Genomic DNA, 8323 nt, shown 5'->3' with positions numbered 1-8323 from the left:
TTTGTTCATATGTTTTGGTGACTTTTGGACACTGTGTATTAAGAAAAGGCAGAGTATAATGGTACCAGTTAAATAAAGTGATCACGACATCACTGAAGTCTTCACACCATGTGCCATTACTCTCTCGAATAACACAATTGTCCTTCTTACTCTTTAAAGAAACGTGCTGATCCCCTCCCATAAAAAGGCTTTACTTCCCTCCCGAGCCCAGCAATGTGTTGACACAACGCTCTTCAGGCTAGTTTGTCCCACGCGGCATCCCGTACAAGACTCAGCTCCCCCTCCCCTCTTGGGCTTTTCTTTGCCATCGCATCCAGCCAGAGAGAGGCTCGCGGATTAGCTCCGCCCCCATCAGGCCCCGCCTCTCCCTCCCTCCCTCCCTGCTTTACGTGAATCAGCTGATTTGAGCGTCCTTAGAAGCCGGCGGGGATCTTGACGGCTAAAGCGAGAGCGCGCGCGGTTCCAGGTGAGGAGGAGGAGGAGGAAAGGGGGGGGGGTGGAAAGAAGGCGGAATAGCCGTGTGCGTCACGAGCGCTGGAATTCGAACGGCTAATTGCAGTTCCCCCCTCCGTCGCTCCTAAGTGGGGCTGAGGCTAAGCGGGGAACGCAACTTCAGTCACGTGCTGAGGACGGTTGGGGGCGCGCGCTTGCGGGATGGGGGGGGGGGAGAGAGAACGGTTTGAATCTCTCATTTAGAACATGAATGACGTCACCCTCGAAAGGGCCACGAATGCCAAGGAGTTCTGGCCCTTTCGAGGGTGATGTCACACAGCTTGAAAGAGTAAACAAACACCCATTTCCCCTTCCTAGCCTAGATATGGGACCTGTATTTAAGGACACCCAAACCAACCATAATAAACCCTGCGTCCTGAAGTGAGGGGAGCCATTGCCATTTACCTCAGAAATTCTGAAGGAACCAACAAGTGTTACCTGTTGCCCTCATGTTCCCTCATGTTCGCCATCAAGGATGCTTTTTGCTATTTTACTATATAACTGTATATGTAGTGAAAACCTTTTTGAAATAGCCCTTGTTTCTCTTTGAGGCTGGATCTACACTGCCATATAATCCAGTTCAAATCAGTTTATTTAGAACTTTTGTATCCTGTTCTTCTCTACCTCCGAGGAGGGGCTCAGAACGGCTAACAGCAAAATTCAATGCTATACAATAAATAATGTCATAAAACAACATACGATAAATGTTAAAACTTGTGCACCAGCAGTTCCCGTACCTTGGGAAGTCTGACTTGGTCACGGTGTTCCACGCTCTTGTTACATCCCGATTAGACTACTGCAATGCACTCTATGTGGGGTTGCCTTTGAAGACTGCCCAGAAGCTTCAAGTAGTCCAACAGTCAGCAGACAGGTTGCACACAAGAGTGGCATACAGGGAGCATACAACTCCTCTGTTACGTCAGCTCCACTGGTTGCCTATCTGCTTCCGAGCACAATTCAAATGCTGGTTTTAACCTTTAAAGCTCTAAACGGTTCTGGCCCAGACTACATGTCCAAACGTATCTCCTACTACGAATCATCAGGAAGTTTAAGATCATCTGGAGAGGCCCTGCTCTCAATTCCACCACCATCGCAAACGCGATTGGTGGAGATAAGAGACAGGGCCTTCTCAATAGTGGCTCCCCGTCTGTGGAATTCCCTCCCCAAAGACATCAGACTGGCCACCTCCCTCATGTCCTTTAGAAGGAAACTCAAGACTTGGCTGTGGGACTTTGCATCTGACCATTGAACAGCAGCTTGTATGAAGAAGACATAAGTAATTTCAAAGTGATAATGAACTGACCCGGATCCGGACAACTGTTTATTTAATGTTCTGTTTCAATTAATTTGTTGATTGTTCTTATCATTATGATGGCACCAAAAAGTGTTTGCTGTAAGGCCGCCCTGAGTCCCCCCTTGGGGGTGAGAAGGGCAGGGTACAAGTATATGAAATAAATAAATAAGTTCTAAAATACATATAATAACAATTCATCACATTAAACACAACATCCAACTCAGTCCAAAATGCTGTGGCCAAATAACTTTTCGTCTATATCAAATCATCCGTCAATCTGCAAATGCCTGACTCCAAAGCTAGGATTTTAGCTGCTTCCTGAATGACAGGAGAAGAGGGGGCAGGCCTAATCTTGCCAGGGAGAGAGTTCCATAGCCGGGGGCCACCACAGAGAAGGCCCCGTCTCTCATCCTCACTTAATGCACCTGCGAAGATGATTGGACCGAGAAGCAAGGCCTCTCCGGAAGGTTTTAAAGTCCTTGATGGTTAATTGTTCTTCCTGATGATGTGGAGGGGATCCTTGGCACGGTGAGGGGGACCACTTGCGCTCTGGATCCTTGCCCTTCCTGGCTAGTTAAGCTGGCCAGAGAAGGGTTGTTGGAATGGTTTGTTGCAATAATAAATTCCCTTGGCTTCATTGGGCCAAGGGGAATTTCCGTCCTGCCTTAAGCAGGCGGTGGTTAAACCTCTAATAAAGAAGGCCTCCCTTGACCCGATCATATGTAACAACTACAGACCAATTTCCAACCTCCCTTTTCTGGGCAAGGTTCTGGAGCGGGTGGTTGCCTCGCAGCTTCAGGGATTCCTCAATGACACCGATTTTCTGGATCGTTCGCAGTCTGACTTCAGGCCTGGGCACAGTATCGAGATAGCTTTGGTCGCCTTGGTGGATGATCTCCGCAGGGAACTGGGCAGGGGGAGAGTGATCCTGCTCGTTCTCTTGGATATCTCAGTGGTTTTCGATACCATCAACCATGGTATCCTTCTGGGGAGACTCGCTGGGATAGGACTCAGGGGCACGATTTTACTGTGGCTCCGGTCCTTCCTGGAGGGTTGTTCCCAGTTGGTGAAGCTGGGGGACACCTGCTCTGACCCCTGGCCATTGACCTGTGGGGTCCCACAGGGTTCTGTTCTGTCTCCCATGCTATTTAACAACGACATGAAACAGCTGCGAGAGGACATCTGGAGTTTTGGAGTACGGTGCCATCTCTACGCAGATGACACCCAACTCCACTACTCATTTCCACCAGATTCCAAGGAAGCCCCGAGAATACTGGACCAGTGCCTGGCCGTTGCGTCGATCTGGATGAGGACGAACAAGCTGAGGATCAATCCTAACAAGACAGAGGTCCTCCAGCTCAGTCGCTCACCTGACCAGGGTATTGGGTGGCAACCCGTGCTGGACTGAGTTGCACTCCCCCTGAAGTCACAGGTCTGCAGCTTGGGGGTCCTCCTGGACTCAGCGCTGATGCTTGTTACGCAAGTGTCGGCGGTGGCCGGGAGGGCCTTTGCACAGTTAAAACCCGTGCGCCATCTGTGACCATACCTTGTGAAGTCTGACTTGACCACGGTGGTCCACGCCTTAGTTACCTCTAGACTGGATTACTGCAGTGCACTCTACGTGGGGCTGCCCTTGAAGACGGCCTGTAAACTACAACTTGTCCACAACATTCGGCAGCCAGATTAGTAACTGGGGCAACTTACAGGGAGCAGACAACCCCCCTGTTTAAGGAGCTCCACTGGCTCCTGTTTATTTTCTGGGCCCAATTCAAGGTACAGGTTATCACCTATAAAGCCCTAAACAGTTTGGGACCCGCCTGCCTTCGTGACCGTATCTTCCTCCATGAACCAACCCAGGCCCTTCTTTGGGGAAGGCCCTCCTTTCGCCCCTGCCAGTCTCACAAACTCGTCTTGTGGGCACAAGGGGGAGAGCCTTCTCTGTGGCTCCCCAACTCTGGAACTCATTACTTAGAGAGATCAGGAAAGCCCCTACACTAGAAACCTTTAAAAATAACCTTAAAACCTGGCTCTTCTGCTGCACCGTTGGCAAGTAAGTGTACAACATGACACTACTGATCTCCTCAACACTTTTGTCACTGGAGTACACACACCCCTAATGGGAAATTTAGTTTTACAACCTTGTGTTTCTTTATGAGCTCCCTGCAAATAACTTGCTCTTATTCTTACTGTATTCATGTGGCTTTTTTTTCTATTTAATGTAATTTTAATGCTGTTGCTTCTTTCTTATGTTTTGGTTTTATCTTGCTGTAATATGTTGTCCGGGCTCCGAGTCCCCGTTGGGGAGATGGTGGCGGGGTATAAATAAAGATTATTATTATTATTATTATTATTATTATTATTATTTATAGGGGAAGATACGTTCAGACAGGTAAACTGGGCCCGAGCCGCGTAGGGTTTTGTAGGTTAAAACCAGCACTTTGAATTGTGCTCGGAAGCTAATTGGCAGCCAGTGAAGCTGGTGTAACAGGGGAGTTGTGCACTCCCTGTACCCCACTCCCATGAGCAACCTGGCTACCGAGTGTTGAACTAGTTGGAGCTTCTGAACAGTCTTCAAAGGCAACCTCACGTAGAGTGCTTTGCAGTAGTCTATTCGGGATGCAACCAGAGCGTGGACCACTGTGGCCAAGTCAGATTTCCAAGTTCATCTGTGGCCCTTCCACACAGCCCTCTATCCCAGAATATCAAGGCAGAAAATCCCACAATATCTGCTTTGAACTGGGTTATCTGAGTCTACACTCAGATAATGTGGGATTTCCTGCCTTGATATTCTGGGATAGAGGGATGTGTGGAAGGGCCCCTGGATTGAGAAACTGGATTATAAGGCAGTGTAGATGGGTCCTGAAGATGCTGTTTGCGTTTGCTATTGTTGTATTCTTCCTAGTCCCAGCAAGTGATATATTTGTCCCTGATGCAGCATGAGATTGGCCTTACTGTGGAGGAATATGGTCCATTTGCAGGCATATTTGGCAGACATATGCACTGAGCAGATGGCTCAGCGGATGCCAGGGAGGGTGACATATTTCAAAAAGCAAAGAGAATTAATGTTGTGCATTCATTTACACGTCTTTCTACTGACAGCATTAGATTTGCAGAACTACTAAAAGCATCTTTATAGGAGCCTCCAGTGAAAACTGGCCATGCTTTGTGGAGGTGAAATGCTGACTGAATGGGCTGCTCTTTACATAACCCTTTTACATGGCTCTCAGCAGAGCTCGGAAAAGTTACTTTTCTGGACCACAACTTCCTGAATCCCACAGTCAACATAATCAGCCAATTTCCACAATTCACTCTAGCCAAAGCTTGCTCTCATATCTCTGTTTATTTAGTAATACAGTGTAACCTCTACTTAAGAGTGTTTTGAGTTAAGAGCCATAGCTCTGCCTTGTTTCACCTTGACATAAGAGCAGCATTTTGAGTTAATAACTAGGACCAGAGGGAGTGCTAGCGTGAGAGTACGGGGCTTCGGGGCTTCAAGGGAGCAGTCTCTGTGCCTCATACTCATTCCATTTAACTCTTATATGCTTTGAGAAACTTTGGGTTAGTTGATTTTGTGTGGTTTTCATTCCTGGTATGTTTGGCTTCATGAAGAGAGAGGGAGAGAGCAAGAGAGGGAGCAAGGGTCCTTCCAGACAGGCCCTATATCCCAGGATGTGGTCCCAGGTTTTCTGTTTTAAACTGGATTATATGAGTCCACACTGCCACATAATCTGGGACAAACAGAAAACCTGGGATCATATCTTGGGATATAGGGCCTGTCCGGGAGGGTCCAGAGGCTAGAATGAGTCCAGTATGAAAAAAATTGTGCTTCTGCCTTTTCGCTTTGTCCTTCCTTGCCACAACTTAGTGCTTCTACCATTCTAAAGTTGATCTTTCTTTTTTTATTGTTCCACGTAAATGTGCATTTATACATTATTTATTATCTATGAAGTACATTTTCTTATTTAAAACATGTTAAAAATAAGGAGGAGGTTCAGGAGGCTGGAACAGATTAGTAGCATTTCAATGGGAAGATTTGCTTTAAGATAAGAGTTATTTGAGTTAATAGCGCAGTCACAGAACGAATTAAACTCTGAACGCAATGTATCACTGGACTAGAAGTAGAGGCATCCCTGGTGTAGGCCCTTGGAGACTTCTTTCTTCCAAATGAAGTGTGTTGATCCTTTGTGTTGTTTTCGGTTGGAATGACTACCATGGCATCCCTTCATGAAAATTATATTTCCATAAGTAAATTGAATTAGTAGTGAAAGTCCTTGGAAGTGGGCACCAGGTTTGACCTGTTGCTCAGTTCTTGTAATGTGGAGCTCAAGGGCAAATGCAGGCATACCTCCGCAAAGCTAGGAAAAGGAGAAAGCAGATAAACGTGCCTCACCATATCTCCCCATCAGTTTCAAAGGAGCCTAGACCTATATTTTTGGTCATCAAAATGAAAAACATAAGAAAAGTGGAGGCTGATGAAAAAAAGTCATGCCTGAAGATATTTTGGGAAAAAACCTTCAAGAGTTTGCTCGAAGGTTTAAATGTGTTTTTGTTGACTTCTTCAAGGTTTTACCTGATCTGGTTATTTCAGTTAACTTGTGTATGTTGTTAATTGGATTACAAAGTTTGCTGAAATATGCACACTGCTTTTCATTGTGATGAAACATAGTCTGTTATTTCCATGTTAAATCTAAGGGCCACACAGCTTTGAACTGGGATATATGGCAGTGTGGACTCAGATAACCCAGCTCAAAGCAGATATTGTGGGATTTTCTGCCTTGATATTCTAGGTTATATGGCTGTGTGGAAGGGCCCTGAGGCCCCTTCCACACTGCCCCTGTATCCTAAGATCTTATTCCAGATTATCTGCTTATCCCAGATTATCTGGTAGTTTAAACATATAATCCAGTTTAAAGCGGATAATTTGGGATCAGGTCCTGGAAAATAGGGCAGTGCAGAAGGGGACTGAAACTTTGTGTGTCCAGCACTTCAGTGCTTTGATTACCTATACCTGGTGAGGAAGTTCAAGTGTTGTGGAGATTTTTCAAATTGTTTTGAGACTTACATCAACCCAACATGCACCTGCCGAAACCTCTCAATTCTTTAACTCTTGGACAAATAAAATCTAAACTTTATGTTAATTTTCAACTCAGCAGAAGACAACTATCAGATAAGCCTTCCATGTACCCTATTACTTATTGTCAGAGTCCCATAATTCCCAGAATCCCAGACATTCAGAATTACATAGAGAATTCTAGATGAAAATGCAGTTTGGCATGCTGAGGAAGGATGTTGTGCAAAGCATGCAGGTGAAAATATTGCTTAAGTTTAAGGTTAGAGACATAAAACATTAGAGAAGAAAACAAATAGCATTACAAGAACATTAAGTTATACTCCTGGACTGGCCTGAGAGTAAATGTAGTTGAACTGTGAGAGACTTAGAGCAAACAGCTGTGCAGCTCCAATTAAAAGTAACTTAATCTGGACAATATAAAATAAAAATCTCAAACCCCATTTGTGTGGGAAGGGAAATGGGAATGAACTTGCAGATGAGTATATCCTTCCATCTTTTCCCTTCAAAGCTGCATCGGTTTAATTGTCTCCCTTACTGGTAAACAGTAGCAGCCCTTCCTGGAGCTGGACAGCTACACTGCTTAGAGAGTTTTGATGGGATGGAAAGGGCTACAGAATTGCACTCTTATGAAAAAAGAGATCTCCAAAAACTTAAGCCATACAGGGGCACATGCCACTAATAAGATTCCAACCAACATGGCCAATACATAGATGAGGAAGCACCTAAGGCATTTTAGAACATTGATACTTTTCAGCAAACCAGACATTTACATTAAAAAGTGAAATCTACTCCTGTTAAACAAAGCCAACATTTTAGCTCCCTGGACGCAGTACACTAGCAACAGATCAATTGATTTGTAATGAGAAATCCAGGCTGCTGTAACACACACATTGATTTTTTTCCCCTCACACGCAAACTTTATTCCTGGATTTTTCTCCACAAGTGTTTTGATTTTAAGATATTTTCAGTAATGTTGGACCTAAGAAAATGAATGTGATCACATTTGCAGTGGTGACCATAGACGCAAGCTTCAGGGGAAGGCAATAGCAAACCTCTTCAAAATATATGATATCCTGCCAAAAAAAAAAAAACCCACCATGGTCAGAAACATTCTTAGGTCAGAAACGACTGGGAGGGCATAACACCCAACAAATTCATTGTCCAGAAGTGGATAGTTGTTATGGTGACAGTGTCTTATATATTGACTTACTGCTGATAGTAAGTTAAAAATGTTTCTTAATAAAAAGCCCACATCATGTTTTGAGCTTTTATATGTGCAAAAGTGAAACCAAGACTAGGGTTGATTTGTCAACTATCATTTTTCAGTTTGCTAGAAATGTGAAGTTGGGGGGAAACCTGACATTTTGGAGGAAAATTCCCCTTGGGTTTTCCCAAAGACTTCCCTCAAATAAATGGGGAAAATTGATTATGGGATATTTTGTTTTAGAGTGAGAAGGAAAATTTAT

The 8323-nt window shown here is 44.8% G+C and overlaps 1 protein-coding gene across 2 annotated transcripts in view; it reads left to right on the top strand.

Moving 5' to 3' along the window:
• The first annotated feature begins 353 nt into the window (after positions 1–353).
• The window catches only part of ALS2 (alsin Rho guanine nucleotide exchange factor ALS2), a 64548-nt gene continuing 56578 nt past the window's right edge, over positions 354–8323 (top strand). For both annotated transcript variants that reach the window (XM_060783176.2, XM_060783170.2), the window contains exon 1: positions 354–466. The gene's annotated coding sequence lies outside the window, so the exon portion shown is untranslated. The remainder of the gene's footprint in view (positions 467–8323) is intronic.

The sequence above is a fragment of the Anolis sagrei genome, chromosome 1, assembly GCF_037176765.1.
Source record: "Anolis sagrei isolate rAnoSag1 chromosome 1, rAnoSag1.mat, whole genome shotgun sequence".
Lineage (NCBI taxonomy): Eukaryota > Metazoa > Chordata > Lepidosauria > Squamata > Dactyloidae > Anolis > Anolis sagrei.
This window is presented reverse-complemented; position numbering and strand designations above follow the sequence as displayed.